We start from the raw sequence: 21,500 nt of genomic DNA, 5'->3' as shown, positions 1-21,500 counted from the left end.
CAATGGAATCTTGAAAGAAGCAGTTAGGGAAGTCTAGCTTCCTGAACTTCACTTCCTTCTCTGACTGTTGGACTAGAAGGTAGAAGAAAAACTCTCTCTTTGGTCATTGATTATCTATATGACTGAATGTTGAGAAGACTTTTGGGGTTGGCTCAGGAGAAACCTGTCAGCCTTTACTGTCAACATCCCCCCTTAGGGAAAGATAACATTATTTCCTGAATTTGAATACATCTTAGAATCATCAATCAATGGGAATAATATAAAATTAGGGAGATGTGTTTTCCTCTCACCCTTTTCCTTCACCTTACCCCCTCTATTTAAAAGAATAAAAGACTTCTTGGTTGAAAGATTTAATTTGAGAGTTAGTTATTAGAGGAAACCTTCAAACTTACCACTTCTGAGAAGACCAAGAGAGTTGAAGGGGAACAGGAAGTAGAGTGGGGGGGAGTGAAAGATCCAGTCTTTCCCCTAGTTAGCTTCCTGGTCTTATGGCTTTAGCATTTCCTATTACCATAATTCCCCTAGTAGTGGTATCTACTACAATGGTAATAGAAGGTTTGGGAGGAGGGTAAAAAAAATAAAACAAGAAAAAGCAAAGGCTTTTTACTTAAGGCAAAATAAAACACACTTCCTTGTAGGTAAACCACTCACCCCCCAGGGTACAGCCTGAGTCTTAGCTAAGAGTTCTCTTCCTTCTCTTCCCCACAGGAGTAAAAAGCCAGCATCCACATGCTTCCAAGTGGGCCTATACACTTGGGGGACTTGGTTCCTAGTTCTGAGCTTTACTAGGGAAAGTCTTTGCAGGGAGCCACTTCATTGAGCTGGCCTGGGAGGGCAAAAGGCAGAGAAAAAAAGTGGTCTGGGAATGAAAAAAGTTTGGGTGGAGAGCACAGGCTGTGACCAGGGTCCCCTGCTGGGATTTTACCCTTATTAGATTCTGAAATGCTTTGCAGGGTCAAGGCAGCAGCTTTAGAAATCTTGTTGCTGCTCTCCCCAACACCCCACCTACCACATAAGCTAATGCTGGAGGCACATGGGGACTCAGAAAGGGCCTTAAAAAAAGAAAAAATGGACTCTCAGGAGCAAGATATTCTCCTTTAAAGGGCTAGAAACTGCAAAAATTTGAGTTATACCTGGTTTGGGGGTCAGGAAATCAGAGCTAAATTCCCAAAACCTGGCTGTTTGGGGGAGGGGTGGAGCTAAAAGCTAAGCTTGTTAACCTCCCTAATACTTAACCCCTTCTCACCACTTTGTAGTTCTGGGCCACGAGGTAGGAGCTTTAATCAGTCCTGATTACTGAGGCTGGTCAGCGTCTTGGCATTTTTTTAGGCAATCTAACTTAGCTACTAATCAAATTACTTAAGAATAATTTAGAGAGAGTAAAAAGTGAAGAAACTCAAGAAAATGCAAGTACTCATCAAACCTTTGTAGTCTGTCAAATTGTAATAGTTAAAATTAAATTATGAGGCTGCTAGTAGCTTTAGTAACCTTATTACATCAAAGTATTGATAGTAAAGAAAGGGAAATGTAGGAAAGAGGTAAAGAGTTGCCTAGCCTACCACCATTCTGATGGAATCAAGCTCACCACTGACAGGGGTGTCATGTCCATTCTCCAGTCAGAAGAGCATGAAAGTGTGTGCCCAGAGCCTTGGTCTTGCCTTTATAAGCAGTTTTCTCCACCCACTAGCTCTCCCTTGTCACATATCAAGAACCAATCATAGTTCCTTAATTTGTCTGACACCACCTGGGGGTGAGGGGGCAGTGCTCATGGAATCAGTTACCCATCTTGTTGACTTTAACTTCCTTTCTCTGAGGGCCTTTCTATCCCTGCACATCTCAATAGTAAATGGCCTCCAGGTCACTGATTGATCATCAAAACAAAGCAACATAATGGAGGGAGGAGTTCCTTTCCCACAATACAAACTCCTCTATCTGACATTCATACTCTCACAAGCTGTCTTCAGATCAATCAACATTCTCTGAATTTGAGTGTTCACCTGCTTACAAATCCACCTCACATAATAGATGTTATAGACTTTGAGTTGGGAAGCCTTTTAGTGACTGTCTACTCCAATACCAGCTTGCCCAAGATCACACAATTAAGTATCAGGGCTGGACCATGAACCCAAGGTCTTTGCCTCCAAGCCCAGTGTTTCCTATACAGAACATCCAGTCCACATATCTTTATACATAAGGAAAGCATTATCTATCAATAACCATTTATTAAGTGAGTACTATGTACCTAGTACTGTGATAAACTCTTGGAATATAAAAAGAAACAAAAGACAGCTTTGGCCTTCAAGGAGCTTACAATCTAATGGAAGAGAAAACATGCAAACATATCTATACAAAGCAAGCTATATACAGGATAAATGGGAAGTCATTATAGAATTAAAAAGAGTTCAGCAAGACTTCCAGCAAAATATGGAATTTTAGTTGAGACTTAAAAGAAGCCAAGGAAGTCAATAGGCAAAGTTGAGAAGGACGAGCATTCCAGGCATGGGAGAAAGTCAGATAAATTGCTCAGAACTGAGAGATGGAGGTTCTTGTTTAATATGAATTGAATAGATGGAAAGATAAGTTAAGTAGATAGACAGATGATAGATACATAAGTTGATAGATTCTAAATAGACAGATGGCTTGAATAGATAGAAAGATAGATAAATACATGCATAAGAAGATAAATTCTAGATGGATAGATGGATTTTAAATAAATAGATAAGTAGATAGACAGACAGATAGATAGATAGATAGATAGATAGATAGATAGATAGATAGATAGATAGATAGATAGATCAATTGATAGATCGATTGATAGATAGATTGATTGATTGATTCAGATATATAGTTTACTAAAGAAGAAAGTTCTCTGGATTTTTATGTGTCCATGCTCAGTCTAAAATGATTTTGGTCTTTGAAGTTATATTATCATCATCTTCATGTGTTTCAGCTTTCTCCTCCTACAGAGATGCCTTAAATATAAAAATGTCTCAGAAAAGTATCTTAGGATCATAGATTTAGAACTAGAAGGGACCACAAAGGGCACTGAGTCTGATTCCCTCATTTTACAAATGAGAAAACTGAAGCATATGTGGCACAGTAGATAGAGTGCAAAACCTGAGGTACTTGGGTTCAAATCTGGTCTCAGATACTTCCTAGCTATAGGACCCTGGGCAACTCACTTTACCCTGCTTGCCTAGCCCTTGTCCTTTGTTTCAATTGTGTCCCCACTTGGGATTTTCTTGACAGAGATACAGGGGTGGTTTGTCATGTCCTTCTCCAACTCATTTGACAAAGAAAAATGAGGCCATCAGAGTTAAGTAACTTGCCTGGGGTCCCACAGCTAAGATATTGGAGTGGTTTGCCACTTCCTTCTGCAGCTCATTTGACAGATGAGGAAGATGAGGCAAACAGGGTAAAGTGACTTACTGGGAGTTATACAGCTAGTAAGTGTCAGAACCCATATTTGAACTCATACAAATGACTCTTCCTAATTTCAGGTCTGGCACTCTACACCACCACCTAGCTGTTCTTCTGGCACATAGTAGGGACCTAATAAATGCTTATTGACTAACTGATTCAGACCACATAAAGGAAACAGAAAAGCAGAAGGACAAAGGGAAAAAGATAGAGTGCCTACATAGGAATATGATGGAGAAAGAAGTCTAGAGAGTCAGGAATGGAGCCAGAAGAGGAATAAAGAAGTGAGCATGGCTGGCCAAGGTTATTTTCTTAAAATAAGAGTTCTCAAAGGAACTGACCAATCAAAAGACATGGATGCAGGGGGAAAGGGATCTTCCAAGCTGAGAAAGATGCTGGGGAATTCTACAGGAGCAAAGTTGGAAGAGTAGTGAAAGAGTGAACATGGCTGACTTGGCTTCTCAAAATGGGGTTTGAGCTCCAGAACCAAACTCACCTCCTGACTCCAAGTCCTGTACCCTATTCACTATGACACACTATCTCTCTTTAAAGAATGCCACAAGATAGTCACAAACAGAAAATCCTGTATTCTTTGACTAAATAATTTGGGGGGGGGGAAGAGAAATGTGTATGATGTTTTCACTTACACTTGAAGAGGTAAGAAATAAATTCTATACTTAAGGGAGTTGATTACCAAATATAGATGAATGGTGTGTCAAAATGGGCCACAAGTGGAAATGTGAATTATTGACAAGAAGAAAAGGCCCACAACTATGAGTTAACTTCAATCCCAGACCAAATTCCCATGTAGGCATCCTATAAGGAGAAAGCATTACCCATACACCATCTATTTCTAACTATACCATAGTTAGAAGCTCTAGAGTAAGTGTTCTTAACCTGGGGCTTGAAAATTTGTGTTTTTTTAAATATGCATATTTCAACATAATTGGTTTCTTTTTCATCTTGTGTTATTTATTTATGCTTTTAAAAAGCATAACTCTGAAGGTTTCCCCCGGACCACAAAAGGGATACAGAATACCAAAAAGCTTAATGGCACTAGAGATCCACAAGGTAAGGTTTTCTTTTCCACCTTTCTTCTCAAACTGTACTTACAACCTCAACTGCCCTGTTCTATTAACAGCAGAGGCAATAATATTTCTATTTCTGTTCTCTTTGATGAATACCCAGGTTGTTTCAAAGAAAAAAAAATAAGGGCCATTTAAGAATTTCTTTGGAGACTCTCAACTGGAATAAATTGAGTATTGAACTCTTCCCTGGACATCCCCTGAAATCTTTCCTGGATTTCAAGAGACTTGGGGAATAATTGCTTGTAAAAGTTTGCATTTAAGAAAAAATCTAAAGCATTAGGATTGGTGAAAAGTCCTATTATTTTGACATTCTCCAATTTAAAAGAGAGTAAATCAATTTCAACTATTTTTGTTTAAAATGGACTCCTCCTTTAGCTGTGTGCTCTGAGTGTTTGCCAAGTTTCAACCCACAGTGAATGTTAAGGTCTATGTTATTAACCCTTGAAAAATGAGCTTCGTGGTGGGAACAATGACAGACCTAGGGCCTCCCAGGTGCAGCTGTGGGGGCTGACAGTCAGTCAAGCAAGAGTAATGCTTGGTTTCTTCATATGCAAATCACATAATATGTACTTACCTTTCAAGGGCAGTGTCAGATGGTTGTAGAAGTGTGTTTAGATATAAATACCACTTTTTTTAAAAGACCAAAATCATTTATACTGAACTCTCTATGCCTGACATACAATGATAAATCACCTCATTACATGGAAAGCTACAAATATGGCCATCGAGGATGAGGGTGATTCTAAATGAGGCTTTGGGAATTCGACCGGTGTGGGATGACCCTCAAGAAACAAGAGGCCTGTAGTTCATGGCCATGGTTTTTGCTCATAGTAATTTACAAGCAATGAGCTGCCATGACCTCATTACCCAAGATCTTCTGCAGAGGTACATGAGGATTGAGGGATAATTATTGCTTTTTATTTTCCAGTGGAGGGGAGGGCGTTGAAGTGGTGGTGGTCTTATTTTGAATAAAGCTGTTGGGGAATATTTTCCCAACATCTATTGGAGTAGCCCAAAATTCTAGAGAATTTTTCTCCACATTCTTCAAGTAGAGCAAGAAATAGAGGTGATTTTTTTTTTGAATATCATATACTGTCAGACATGGATAGTGTGTTGTTTGGTTCTGCTGAACTGTTTTTTTTCTTCCTTTTTATTCTTTGTTTCAAAGGATAGCTCACTGGGGAAGGGGAAGGGGAGAGTTATATTCAGAAATTAATGTGATGGGGGAAAAAAAAACAAAGAGAAACAGTGTGGCTTTGTAGATAAGAAAACTGAATTCAAAGCCAGGAAGGACTGGTTTCCAAATTCCAATCCCAGCTGTGTCACCCTGGGCAAGTCCCTTAACCTATCAATTATTCTAGTAGAGGCGTCAAACCCAGAAAAATTCTTGAGTGTTACTAAAGAACTTAAGATGTAAGATGGGCATTTTTAACAAAATAAAAATATAACAAACATAGATAATGTTACTTTGTGGTTTTCTATCAATTATTCTAGTAGAGGCATCAAACCCAGAAAAATTCTTGAGTGTTACTCAAGAACTTAAGATGTAAGGTGGGCATGTTTAACAAAATAAAAATATAACAAGCATAGATAATGTTACTTTGTGGTTTTCTATCAATTATTCTAGTAGAGGCATCAAACCCAGAAAAATTCTTGAGTGTTACTAAAGAACTTAAGATGTAAGATGGGCATTTTTAACAAAATAAAAATATAACAAACATAGATAATGTTACTTTGTGGTTTTCTATCAATTATTCTAGTAGAGGCATCAAACCCAGAAAAATTCTTGAATGTTACTAAAGAACTTAAAATGTAAGATGGGCATGTTTAACAAAATAAAAATATAACAAGCATAGATAATGTTACTTTGTGGTTTTCTAAGACAATACATGCCTTTCCATTTGAATTTGAGGTCCCTGATGTAGGCAACATTCTAACTATATGTTGTGGAGAAGGTGCCAACTTGTAAAGGAAGTTTCCTATGCCATTGAAATCACATATCCTAGTCATATTCCTGTAAGGACAAAATGAATCAATAAAAATTTAAAAGAACAAAGCAGAGGTGCATAAATTTACATCTTCAGTCCAGATATTGAAACTTCCATAATTCACACATGGCACCATGGAGAGAGCACTGAACCTACAGTCAGGAAGACCCCATGTTCAAATCCTATGTCAGATTCATACTAGCTGTGTGATCCTGGATTAGTCCCTTAACCTCTTCTATACTCAGTTTCCTCTGTAAAATGGGGAAGGGACAGCAATAGTGCAGAACCCTAAGCCCAAGAAACCCAAAGATAATCCCTCAGACCACTGGCTCTGCATCTAGCTCAGCCCTTGAAGCTATCATCAAGGACCATACCAATAGCACTTACCAAGCAAGATTGTTGTGAAAATTAAATTAAATTAAGTGCTACATAAATGTTAGTCATTGTTTACAAAGAACAAGACCTTAAACCCTCTTTGCTGCTGTAGACTATCAATAATAGCTTTGCTCACACCAGAAAACTCAGTACTATCATTAGAATCCCCACCTCCCAAATCTCTCTGAATAAATAAATTTATGCTGGAGAAAGTCAAGAGCAGAAGTCTTCTTCATATGGGTTTGTTGTCTCTTTCATTCCAAATTATTTGTCCTAAAATTGCATTTTCAAAAAGGTTTCTCCCTCCTCCCTTCATGCTTTCTTTTGCATATCCCTTGTATATATTTCTTTTAATTAATTCTATATCCAGAACCTAGCAGAGTTCTTGGCACATAGTGGGTGTTTCATAAACATTGATTGGATTGGATAGTGCAGAGTTTAGCCCATAGCTTAATAAATATTTTTTTCCTATCTCTCTACATCTATTAATGGCTGACATCTTACTTTCAAAGAGCAAGTTCAAAGGACACCAAGGAAATTTAAACTAAATGTTTAATCCAATGTGGCCTCTAACCCAACTTCCCTTTGAGAAAGCCATTCAAAGACAACAAATATTGTTTGACCCCTTTCTGAAGCAGAAACTACAGTCAAGCACTGGGCTTGAGTCATGAAAATTTCCCCAGCCTCAGTTGACACATTGCATGAGGTCAGTTAGATGAGCAGAGAACTCGAACTCAGGCAATAAATTTGCTAAAACAGTATTTGGTACATAGAAATAAAAATACAGGGAAATATGGCTCCCATTGAAGCATTGCAAATTCATACAAATGATGGAAAGAGTTGGGGCAGATGGTTCACTCAAGCAGATCAGCAAGTAAACAATGGCTAAAAAATACCACCCCCTCCGAGCTTGAACCGGGATGGGGCACCTTTAGGAGACCAAGAGAGTGTTCTCCCCAATAATAAGGAGTCTCAGTCAATTCTAACAATGCTTCATGGGACACGAGTAAAATTCCTGTGGTGATTTTTATACAGGTAATGAACTTATATGTGCCTCACTGAACATCTCTGCTATTAAATCTTTACTAAGAAACGAGATGAGATGACTGGGCCATTTTGTGGGACATATAACCCTTGCCAGGAGTTAAGGCAGGAATTTTGATCTTCAGCCAAAACACCTTATGATTTCCACTAAGTAAAATCAAATATAAACTGTCTCTTCTTTTCTTGTGTCCCACAATCCCCAGTTTCTAAACTTTCTTAGTTAAAGGGAGGAAATGACTCTTACAAGGTGGTTTCAATTCCTTATCCTCTTTCAATACTTTAACTCAATTCCACAAACATTTACTAAGCACTCACAGTGCCGTACTAGACAAAGTAGGGTATGAAACCAAAATTGTAAAAAACAGTGCCTTCAAGGAGCTACATTCAACTGGAGGGAGGCAGAACATTCATACACATAACTAGAGGAAAGATAATCTGAAGAGGAAGAAATTTTTATAAACTAGGGACAGATCAGGGAAGGATCCCCATGAGGCAGCAATGAGAAAAGAGTTCATTCCAGGGAGGGAGGACAGCCCATGCACACAGAGGCAAGAGAGCACATACCAAGTGGGAATGGGAAACGAATGAGTCAATTCTGCTCAAACTTTTTATATAAATTATATTAAAAAGTCTGGTGTGGAATGAGTCTGGAAAATAAGTTTGAGCCAGACTGTGTAGTCTTTAAATGTCAAGTTGAAGTGTGGGAAGGGTTAGGGGTGAAGGACAGTATTGGGAGGGAGTGGATTTAATTGCCCCATAGACAATAGGGAGCTGATGAAAATTCTGGAGCAGAGAAGTGATGTAGTCAAAGATGGCCAAATTCTAGATGTCCAGCTGAGGGAATCCAATCACAAACAAAGTAAATGTCCTTTTCTATTATAGCTGACAACCTTAGCAAAATCTAAAGACAATATTCAGATGAAATCATACCTATCGTTTGTCAGTAATCAATATCTAATTCATTCTTAGGAAGGCATTTGCTTTAGACCATATCAGAAAAAATTATACATACACACACACACACATATATATATATATATTTACATATATATAGAGAGAGAAAGTTATATAGAGATAGATAGACAGACAGACAGACAGACAGACAGACAGACAGACAGACAGACAGATAGATAGATAGATAGATAGATAGATAGATAGATAGATAGATAGATAGATAGATCTAGATAGATAAATGGATGGATAGATAGATAGATGATAGATAGGTTGAAGATAAATAAATAGATAATCTTTCAGGGAGGAAGTGACTAGATTTTTAAAGAGTATAGTTTAGTTGTTAACTACAGAATAGGATTTACGTGGGGGCAGCTGGGTGGCTCAATGGATTGAGAGCCAGGCCCAGAGATGGGAGGTCCTGGGTTCAAATCTGGCCTCAGACACTTCCCAACTGTGTGACCCTGGGCAACTCACTTGACCCCCATTGCCTAGTCCTTACCACTCTTCTGCCTTGGAACCAATACCCAGTATTGATTCCAAGACGGAAGGTAAGGGTTTAAAAAAAAATGAATAGGGTTTACCTATTCCCATAGGATGTCTCAGCTGAGTACATGAACAAAACTAATTTCTTTACTCACAAAGTTATCACACTGATACATTGGCCCATTTGATTCACATGATCTTACTCTGGCATTGTTGAACTTATAAATGCTTGTTGACTTGGAATCAGGAACACCCATACCTCAGACGTTTCCTAGCTATGTGACCCCGGGTAAATATCTTAACATCTCTGAGATTCATGAGATATCCTTATCAATAAAATGGGGGTTATAAAAACATCTACTTCACAGGGGTCTTAGGATCAAATGAAAATATAATATGTAAATATAAATACAATCTGCAAAGAGGTCTATAAACATTAAATTTTAGTTATCATTACAAAGAAGTAGGAAGGATGGGAAGGAAGTAACTTAATTTCTGATCTCTAAAAAAGGCTTATCTATGGTGTTACCATCACCATCTATTGTGATGGTGATGACAGTGATAATAGTATTTATATAGTGCCTTAAGAGTTGCAATGTCCTTCACATATATTATATCCTTTAATTCTCACAACCTTGGGAGACAGGTGTTATTGTTATCCTCATTTTATAGATGAGGGACTGAGGCAGACAGGGGCTAGGAGATTTATTTAAATGTAATATAACTAAAAAATGTCTGAGATCGGATTTGTCAGGTTTTCCTGCCCCTAAGTCCAGTGCTTTATCTACTGTATCCCCTAGCTATTCCAATAAAACTAAAAATGATCATTGACACATATGTAGTATGTTAAGGTTTGCATATTTATATGTGTATGTTTCTACATATGTATATGCATATAGGGAAAGATATGTCATCTATTTTGTTCCTCACAGCCTTCGTTATAATAGCTACTTCTTATCTTGTTAAAAAGATGAGGGAGGAAGAGAAAAGAGAAAAAGGTTAAGCTATATTTCAGAAAAGTAATTAAACTTGAAACTAACCAGGCAAATGTAAAAAGCAATGGGGCAGGTCAAAAGCATTGGGAAAGGCATAAATTCATTCAACAAACAGAAGAGTTGCACTTACATATGTAGGGCACTGTGTCGGCTGTTGTGGAGGATATAAAGAAGAGCCCTAACTAGGACTGAGAAACCTAGGCTTTGTTCCACAGTGATGAAATTTAGAAAACACACACACACACACACACACACACACACACACACACACAGCTGGGTATCATGTAGTTTGCCCCAAGTTCAAGAAGTACTAGTTGCACAGATCTGGTTCCTGCCCTCACAAAACTTCTAATCTTCCTCTGTGTCTTTTTCCTTTCTTCCTTTCTCTCCCTGTGCCAAACCAGGTGTCCTTCCTGCCTTTTTAATCTCCTGACTATCTCCTTCTTCCTGTTCATCAAAGAAAAAATTATTGTTTGCAATCCCCATTTTAAAGCTATTGACCTAAAACCAACTCTGAGGTAGCTCCTGCTTCGGATTATCTAATTATCAAGTGCAACCAGTTGGACGCTTTCTTTACTCAATTTCATTATAAAACATACAGATAGAGCAAAATTGACAGCTGGGGGCAGGGGGAGGTGTGGCGGGATGGAGTACATCTTGGGGCAAATAAAAGTAAGCTTGGATGGTATCGTTTTGTTTCCACAGAGCCTCGCTGTTCTCACCTTTCTTGGCAGTTTGAAAAATGTTGGCTTCCAGTTTTACCACAGGTTTTATGGTCCCAGAAAGGATTCAAATGAAAATGAGGCAAAATTCATGTGGGTTCAGCCTTAACAAGCAAAGTCCTACACAGCTCTCATTTAAAGTGCATGCATTAGCCCTAAACATGGTCATTAAAGGTTTTGCACATTCAAGGTATTACGATCATGCTTTTATTTACATCCATGTTTGATTTGCTCCCATGGCAACTTGCAATTAAAATGGCATTGTATAGTTTATTCCAAATCCTTGAAATGGAGGCAGAGATGCCATATTTGATTAATCTATGACAGACTAGATTAAGTTTATGGGATTTCCATTCAAGCTTATAGAATAATGGACATAGAACTAGAAAGGATCTTAATGATCATTGATTCATTTTACAGATGGGAAAACTGAGGCTAAGAGAGATTAAATGAATTGCTTAGGATCACAGAGCCAGGAAAGTCTGAGGCAGGATTCAAATTCAGGTCTTTCTACAAGACTCCAGGCAAGTCAAACCAGGAAATGTTGGTCTTCCCTGGGTTTCTGACCCAAACCCTTTCACTTTTTTTTATCAGTTAATGAGAAGCATTCAACTAATTGTCTGCTTCCCTCAAGCCTATTTGATGTTCTCACAAGTCCAATTCCCTTTCTTAAAAATGTATGGAGACTATGCAGGAAATACACATAGAAAAAAATGAATATCAGTTATATTTATCAATTCAGCTATTGGAAAAGCACTTGGAACTATGCTAAAAATTGAGAATGCAATAATAATGACCAGCATTTCTCTAACACTTTAAGGTTTACAAGATGATTTACATGTTATTTGATCTTCCAATCAACCTTGCAAGATAGGTACTATTGCTGTCCTCAGTTTATAGTTGAGGAAACCAAGACTGAGAGGGTCACCAAGCTAAGACAGGATTCGATCTCAGCTCTTCTCTCAAGGAGTTTGCATTCTAATGGGGAAGACATAAATAATAAGGTAAATCCAAGATATATACAGTGTAAATGGAAAGTAATCTCAAAGAGAAGCAGAGAGTAAAATCTATTGTCCAGACTTCACCGTTATTCCAACTCCACTCTCCCATTTCCAATTACCTATTGGACATCTCAAACTATATGTTATCACAAATATCTTAATCTCAGAATAGTCCTGATGGTTCAGTCTGCTTCAAGTCTCTCCCCACTCCAGTTCCTCCTCCATTCAGCTATTGTTTTCCTAAAACACATGTTTTCCCACCATGCTTCTATTCAATAAACTCTAGTGACACCCTTTCACCTCCAGGATCAAATATAAAATCCACTGTTTGGCTTTTATAACCTGGCTCGCTCCTTCCAACTTTTCTAATCCTTTTACATCTTACTCACTCTCGTGTACTATAGGATCAAGTAACACTGGCTCATTCCTCACACAGGATACTCCCATCTCCTTATGAAGCATTTTCATTGGCTGTCCCCCATTCCTGGAATTCCCTCCTCCTTTCTGCTTCCTGGCTTCCTTCTGGTATCAGCTATATTCCAGCTTCTTCTGGAAGCGTGAGACAACTAGACAATCTGGGGGAGGGAAATGACACCATGGGATGATCATCGTGCTGGGAATCGGGAAGGCGAGTTCAAATCCATCCTTAATCATTTACCAGCTATGTGAACATGTACAAGTCACTTAATCAGTCTTAGCCTCAGGATAATAATAGTACCTATCACCCAGACTTGCTGTGGGGATCAAATGAGATAATATTTGTAAAGTGCTTAAAACAGTGTCGGACACATGGTAGACGTAGGTGTCCCCCTGCCCCTTTCTTCCCTTTCTGAGTTTGAAGTATTCAAATCCTGACTTTCTACTGACTACTCTTTCTAAAAGTGCAATCCCAGAGGAGCTGATGTATCCTCTCAGCTTCAGTTTTCCCATTTGTAGAATAACAGTTCTTATCTCACAGGGTTGTTACGAGAATCGAATAATATTGTGTGTGTAAAATGCTTTGTAAACTTTAAAAGGCTATATAAATGCTAGCTATTATTATTATAACAGCCATCTCAAGGAGCACACTTGACAGTAGGCTTCTATCCTGGCCCCTTGAAAAAGAGCATCCATAACCAGAAGCTTCTGATTGGTTCTCACGTGTGTTCCCTCACCAGTAAAAATGGACTACTGAGTCAGAAAAAAAAAAAGCCCATTCGGTAAACTTTAAAAAGAGTAACTTTCTTCTCTTCCCATCTCTGCCCTCTACATATTGCGATTCTTCAAGTCTCTCCTTTGTTCTTAGCAAGTTATTGTGATTGCTTGCACAAGTCATAAAGACCTTGAGGTTGCATTTTAAGGCTTCAGATATTCCTTCTGCCAGGTGTTATTTTCCCTGCACACAGGAAGTCAAATTAAGATCATAGGAATGAGTTAACTAATTTTATTAAACACCTACTATGCGCCAGGCATTGTACTAACTGATAGGAATACAGAAAAAGGCAAAAGATAATTCCTATTTTCAAAGTGCTCACAATCTGACTGAGAAGACAACGTGCCAACAACTATGTATAAATGAGATATGTTCAGGATAAACTAGAGGTAGTCTCATGAGAAAGTGACTTTTCCCTTTCATTTTTTTCTCAATTAAAAAATCCCCCCATTAGAAAAAGAAAAAGAAAACCCTTTTAACATTTATGCATAATGAAGTAAAGCAAATCCCTGCATTAAAAATATCATATGTGTGTGTATCTCATGTTGAGGGTATCATCTCTGTGTCCGGAGATGGGAAGCATACCTCATTATCAGTTCTATAGAATTATCATCTTTCAAAGTTACTTGTTTTACAGTATTGCCTTTATCGGATCAATTACATTCCTGGTTCTCCTGGCTTCACTCTGCATCAATTCTTAAAAGTCTTCTCAGGTCTCACTGAAACTTTCTCTTTCCTCGTTTCTTTTGGCATGATAGTATTCCATTACTCTAGATTGTTTGACTTCTCCAGTGTTTTGAGCATCACAGCTACCTGTTGAGTTCAGTTAAGTGCTGGATTAACCAGCACCAGCTGTCCAATGGGAAATGCCCCCTGCAGAAACCATGACCCTCTCAGGAAAAGATGGCCACCAGGAGGGGAATAGACCATGCACACAGGCTGACCAAAAGACATGGATCTTGAGTGCATTTCTCAAAAGCAGATTTGAGTTTTAAAAAAAAGTAAGTATCTGATCTATAATGCCTATAGATATTTGTATCATACTTCTTAAGTATTCGTCAAGGAGTGCTTATAAATCTTTTATATTTTAATCATTTCTTTTGTGGCAGAGAAATTAAATACTTGTCTCATACCTGATCTACCTTTACAATGAGGAACTTTCTAGAAGGACTATCAATTCCGATTAGGGCGACCTTAAATATGAAGCACACCTAAGATATAAGCAATTTTCCCAAAGGCTACAATTTGAAGACATAATAAGCCAGAAAGCTAAAGAAAAGTCTGACTTTCTACTTTGAGGCCAGATTCTCTCAGGACATAAATGCAATCTAGGTGACCTCATAGCGGGAGGGCCATTGTGAAAGAATGTGCCAAATATGTTTTATAAAGTTCTAGAAAGAAAAGTTTCTCCTTAATGAAGGGTTCCATCTCATATGTTATTATTCCTGTTTAAAGAAATAATTTAGCATACACTAGACGTTCAACAACCTTTACTTAAATTCTTCCAATGTGCCAGACACTATGCTAGATGCTATGGAAACTGAAGAAAAATGAAGCAGCTCCTCTTCTCAAGAAAGTCATATCTTACCGAGGAAGAGAGAAGGAAAAGAAAACAAGAACACTTCAGAATAACATAAATTGAGAAGGGATGAGAGCAAAAACATGACTGGAAGGAATTTTCTAAAAAAAATTGAGGACAGAGAAAAGACTTTCAACTAAGAATATGAAGGGACCCTTCAGAGAGGAAAAGAAAAATTCTAAAAAACAAAGAGGAAGCAAAAGTTTATTCCTAGAGCTTAATAGCATAGAATCACTAGAGTTTCATAATATCAATATCATGTCAAGCAAATAAACAAAATATTTGTTAAGCACTTGTCAGGCTCTGTGCTATAAATAATGCTCTGACAATAGGTCCTAGTAGTCAGTACTAAGAGAAAGGAAATCTTGAAACTATGAAAGTGGCAAACCAAATAATGCAGAGAGTCTATGATTATAACCCAATACTCTTAAGTCATAATAAGTGAGAGAAGAAATGGTTTCTGAGAAACCTGAGAAGACTTGGATGAACTGATGCAGAGTAAAGTAAGAAGAACCAGTAGAACAACCAAACTTTTTGGTCTCAGGACCAAAACAATATTGAAGATCCCAAAGAGCTTTTGTTTTTGTGGGTTATAGCTATTAATATTTGCTATATGAGAAATTAAAATGTCTTAGTATCATTACAAAAATAATTTGACTTCACAGACCCACTGAAAGGTCCTGGGAATCCCTAAGAGGTCACTGGATCACACTTTGATGATCTATACTATAACATCAACATTGTAAAAATGAACTATTTTACGACTTAAGAATGCTGATCAACACAAGGACTAACCAGGATTCCAGAAGACTAGTGATGATATATCACCTGACAGAATTATGATGAATAACATCTGCAAAATTAAACACACATTTTTCAATATGGCCAATATGGGGATTTGTTCTAATTGACTATTCTTATTTGTTACAAGGGTTTTCTTTTCTTTTTCTTTTTCAGGGAGGGTAAAGGAGAAAAGTAAATGACTGACCACTTTAAACATGTTAATGTTTAAAAAGGAACTCAGAGAACTGAGGGCAAGAAAGGAAGTACCATGAAAGATCTTAAATTAATAACAGAAAAAATCATTGCAAATACTTTCTTAAAAGTCAAGGACAAAAGTCTTTCTAGGGGGAAAGTAGCCAAGCACTGGACTAAAGACTTTATAAATATTATCTTATTTGACTTTTCTGGGCTTATGTTTCTGATCATATGATTTCCCCCCATCTTGTTAGTGAGTTTATTAAAAAATATATTAACTTTTTATGGTCTTAGGTTGTAGTGACACTTTTTTATATTCTCCTACCTATAAATCAATCACTGAGCATCCATTAATTACTTACTATATGCCTAGTACTATGTAAGATTTGGGAAATCTGAAGGAAAAGTCCCTGTCCACAAGGAGTTTACTTCCTAATTGGGAAGAAAAAACTTACTCAAAAAAATAAATGAATACACAGTATATTGGGGATGTGACAGAGGTCTGAACTCAAGGAAGAGTGACAGGCTGAGATGCTGCTGAATCTTCTCTCCTCAGAAGAGGAGGGACTCCAGGAGGTCTGGAATCTTAAGAAGCCAAAAGGTTCTGACTGAGGGTCAGTTAGGTCTCTCAGCCTTGAGACAGCCAAAGGAGAAGGTCTTGTTAAGACTGGATCTTGAGGAAAAGATTCAAATCTTTCTCTTGGTGCCTGAACACCATTCCCCACTGATTTCCCAATTGAAAGCGACCAGCCTGAGAAGAAACAAAGCAGCTAACAAGATCACTTCACAGCTCCTAGTGCCCTGTGTTTGGTTGTGAGCAAGACTAGGGTCAATTCACACCTGGATCTCTCAGGGGGGCCCAAAGCTGCCTAGGCCTGGATTCCCCAACTTGAGGGGGGAAGAAGGTATAGCCAGTTAGGGACACCTGTCCCTCTTTCCTCACAGACCCTTTCTTACAGCCATTTCCCTGTGTCATTCCTGATTGATCATCCAGAATAAAGTGTGCTGTTTTTCTCCCAATTGAATCCAGTATGAGTAGGGAAACAGTTCTAGCTGTGGGAGAAAGAGAATACTCTCTCTCTCTCTCTCTCTCTCTCTCTCTCTCTCTCTCTCTCTCTCTCTCTCTCTCTCTCTCTCTCTCTCTCTCTCAGGAGAAAAGATCTTGTATATAAGAGTAGTGAATTCAAGGGGCAGTTTGGGTGGGTAGCCATAACTGAGAGGAGGCTGAAAGGGGGAACTACAGACTCACTTCCCCTTTCTCTCCTGTGGCCAAATTAAACATCAGCTGTCCCTCCTGAACCCTAACTTGAGAAAGGAAGGTCTCCACTCTTTCTCCCTTTCTCTCTTTGTAATCAGACAAACTATTACAGGGATATTTAATGTAATGGAAATGGAAAAAGACTAGCACTTGGAGTCAAAGAATCAGGGTTGTAATCTTGACTTAGTCACATACTAGTCTGGTGGCCTTAAACAAATTATTTATACTGTCTAGGTCTCGGTTTGGGGCAATTGGTCAGCTACTTAGACAGAGCATTTGACTTAGAATCAGAAAGACTTATCTTCCTGAATTTGAATATAACCTCAGACATTTATTAGCCGTATAACCCTGGGCAAGTCATTTAACTCTATTTGCTTCAATTTCCTCACCTATCAAATGTATTGAAAAAAGAACTGGCAAACCACTCCAATATCTTTGATAAACCTGGAAACTCTAACTAGATGACAGGAAGCAGATCCCAGCTAGGCAATAGAAAACCACAACATGTTTGCCAACAATATCCTACAACTTCCCACCCTTCTTAGTATCATCCAATGAAGTTAATCCAAGTAGCTCACCTTCCCTACAGATAACCAATAGAGCCAACCAAGGTTGTATTAGCCCTGAAGTCCCTTAATATTATAACATCTCATGATTCCTCCATCTAGATGGCATTCCCCAACCAAACCACCTCTACTGACATCAGTCTCCTCTTTGCCACTTCTTTCCTCTATCCTCCTCCCACCTTGGTGGGACTCCATAGCCTCCTCTACTGGCATTGGACTCCCCCAAACTGTTTCTTTCCTCCATTAAAGCTTTGCTATATTACATTGCTCTGATCTCGTTATCTCTTGGGTCAAACCCCCATAAGTCTGCCTGACAATCTTTGCTAAGAAAGTCCCAAATGATATCACAAAGAGTCAAACATGACTAAACAAAAGGTCTCAGTTTCCCCCTGAATAAAATTAAAATGTCAGACTAGATGACTTCTAAAGTCCCTTCCAGATCTAAATCTATAGTTCTTTGAATTATTTCCTTAACTTAGCTTTAATAGAAGTCCTCTAAGATGATAAACATTTCCAAATCTCAAAGCAACAGAACCACCAAAGTCAGGCTCTCAGTCCCTTAAATTATTGGCTCTAAATAATTCAGGGTTCATAGTTTACATAGGCAACCTTTCATTCCTTAAGACTTACCCAAATTTGAGCATTTAAGTGCTCCATTTCTCAGAACCTCCCATCTCTTCTATGTGAGAGTTAGCAAAGCAAGAAGTAAGATATGGAGGACAGTTGGGTGGCTCCGTGGATTGAGAGCCAAGCCTAGAGACAGAAAGTCCTAGGTTCAAATCTGGGCTCAGACACTTCCTAGCTGTGTGACCCTGGGCAAGTCACTTAACCCCTATTGCCGAGGCCTTACTGCTCTTCTGCCTTAGAACCAATACATAGTATTGATTCTAAAATGGAAGGTAAGGGTTTAAAAAAAAGTAAGAGGTAAAAATAAAATTCATAAATTTTGCAAAATCATAAGATTTAAAGCTTAAAAGGGATCTTATAAATAATCTAGAGTAATTCCCTCATTTTACATCTAAGGAAGTTGAAACTTAGAGAAGTTAAATTACTTGTCCAAGGTCACATAGACCATGCATAACAGAGTTGATTTCCCAACCATAGATCCAATTCTCTTTTCACTACACCACTACTTAAATATCAAGCATATAATGTAATAGAAATAACATTAGATGTAGACCATAAGACCTGAGTTCAATACCAGCTTTCCAGTTTAATGCTTCAATAAATCTTGGGCAAGTTACAATCTGTTTATAACTTATTCTTTAAATAATATTTTTATTGATATTCTTTGTTTAGCAAACATACCTTCATTTCCTTTCTTATAACCAGTAAGTCATAGCTTGTGACAAAGATTTTTGAAAGAAAGAGATTTTTCTTTACTTGATCTGTTGTTTGAAGTCAATAGAACTGGTCTTGGAATCAGGAAGGTCTAATTCTACCTCTAATTTATATTGGCTGGATGAACCTGAAAAGTCACTTAAATGCGCAGTGTCCTAGGCTACCTTTTAACTCTCTGTGTCACCTAGAGTTTAACTACCAATTCAGGTTAATATAAGGAATTTCTGACCAGGAGCTCCCTATAACAATAAAATCACAGGTTCAAGATAATATAAATTCAGGTTATCTCAAAAGTCAGTGAAAATTAAAGCTTTACTGGTGCTCTAGGCAATCCCTGTGACTAAAAATTCTGGAGAAGGTCCCAATCTGTTTCGATAGAGGGAATTTCCTCACCTGGAAGTTTCTTATAAACAATGAAATAATAGGTCCTATTTAGAAAGAGAGAGAGAAAGAGAGAGAGAGAGAGAGAAAGAGAGAGAGAGAGAGAGAGAAAGAGAGAGAGAGAGAGAGAGAGAGAGAGAGAGATAAGTAGATAGATCAGGATAGATAGATGTAGAGATATGTATATGTATATGCATATTTAGAGAAAGCCAGAGAGATTGAGATAGAGAAACATAGAGGGAAGGGATGTCTTTTTCAAAGGACCAATACAACATAAATTCTATAATAATGCCAGTAAGATAGTAGCACCTATCTTATATTAATTTTTATTAATTTATTTTATTAATTAATATTTTAATTAATAATTAACGAATATTTATATATCTATATAAATAAATTGAATATTTATATGAATAATAATTAATAAATAAATAAAAATAATAAATAGTTTATATTTGATTTATTATTGATATTAATTGGTTAATTGATAATAAATTAATTTATTTTTAATAAGTAATTAATTACTTATATTAATATGCAAATGCTATGTAGTACTCTCAGTATGGAGACTCCCTCCCACATGGAAAATTGAAATAATGGCAACTCATCCAAGATTTAGTAGATAAGTCTCTGGGAGTTGCCTCAGGCACAAAGAAATTAAGTGATGAGTCCAGGATCACAATTTATTGTTCAGTCATTTCAATAGTGTCAGATTCTTTGGGTTGCCATTTGGTATTTTCTTAATATTTCCTTCTCTGGGTCATTTTACAGATAAAGAAACTGAGGCAAACAGAGTTAAGTGACTTGCCCAGGATCACCACAACTATGAGGCCAGATTTGAACTCAGGGAGATGAGTCTTCCTGACTCCAGGCCCAGCATTCTTCTCAATTTTGCCACCTTGCACCATGTCAAAAAAGAGATTTGAACCCAAATCTTCCTGACTCAAAACCCTATGGCAGTGACTTTTATTACTAACAAACCATCAGCTACTGCCACTGGAACTTAGAAAAATTAAGTCTATACCTTCAAGAGAATCAAATCTTAAAGAGTCAAGTCAAGTGTCTATTTATCCTTTTATGGTCATTTTCAGAGTGGAGAGAGTTGGGGTAACAAATTGAACATTTTCCATTAGAAGGGTTGTTCAGATTCATAACTCCTCCAGACAGGTGTGCATCCTGGCAATGAAGGAACAGGAGATAATAGAAAAAGAAAATAGCTAAAGGAGAGACAAAGGAAACACTTCCATATTCCCTTTAAATAAGGTCCTGGAAGTCAGGAGAATTTTAACTACAAACTAGCCTGCATTTCTGCCTATATATGTGAGCCATGACTTAAAGTTTTGAGCTTTGCATTAAAAAATCTATTGAATTCTCTTCAAATTTTGAGGCGCTTTTTAAATAACAGCATTTGCATGCAGGTAGTTTTCCTCATGTTTCCTTTTAAAACTCTGTTCTCTCAAGCAACTTCATGCTTCAAGCCTTTTGTAAGCTCATCCTCCCTAGTCTATAATGAGATCAATAAAGCAGTGGTCAAATTAGCATAATCTGAGCTTCCTGTTTTTCACTTAATGATCAAGTGCATTGATGTGATGCTTCAGCCAATGGCACCTTCCCCTGAGAACTGATCAATGTTGTAAATTCCATGGAATCCATTTCATAAACATTACCAACCTACTATCTCAAATGCTAGATGTGACATCAAGCTATTTAATTGGCTAGCCTTGCAAAATGGAGGGCAGACAGCTCACGAAAGCCCTAGAAAGTTTCCTGAGTGGGGTTGGGGGGGGGTGCCAAAATGGTTTCCCCAGAGCCTGGCAGCTAGTGAGAGGAGATGATGGGTTGATAGGAGAGGAAAAGCAGGTTGAGAACTCCACTTCAAGCCCATTGCTCCATTTACCCTGGTGAAATAATAATCGTGTCATCTCACAAGGGAAAACAAAGACTCAAAAGAAGAAATTACATCCTTAATTTTTTAATTTATTAATCAGTCAAATACCACTGAATAAGTGTGTCATTGGTCATCTTCTTCACCCACAAAGCCAATTACTCTTCAGAGATGGGTAGAAACATAAAGCAAAGCTTTGATTTTTCCCCTGTATGTTTTCTTCACATGGCCACTCTACCCTCAACCTCCT

Source organism: Monodelphis domestica, chromosome 2 (assembly GCF_027887165.1).
Source record: "Monodelphis domestica isolate mMonDom1 chromosome 2, mMonDom1.pri, whole genome shotgun sequence".
NCBI lineage: Eukaryota > Metazoa > Chordata > Mammalia > Didelphimorphia > Didelphidae > Monodelphis > Monodelphis domestica.
Note: the sequence above shows the minus strand (reverse complement) of the source record.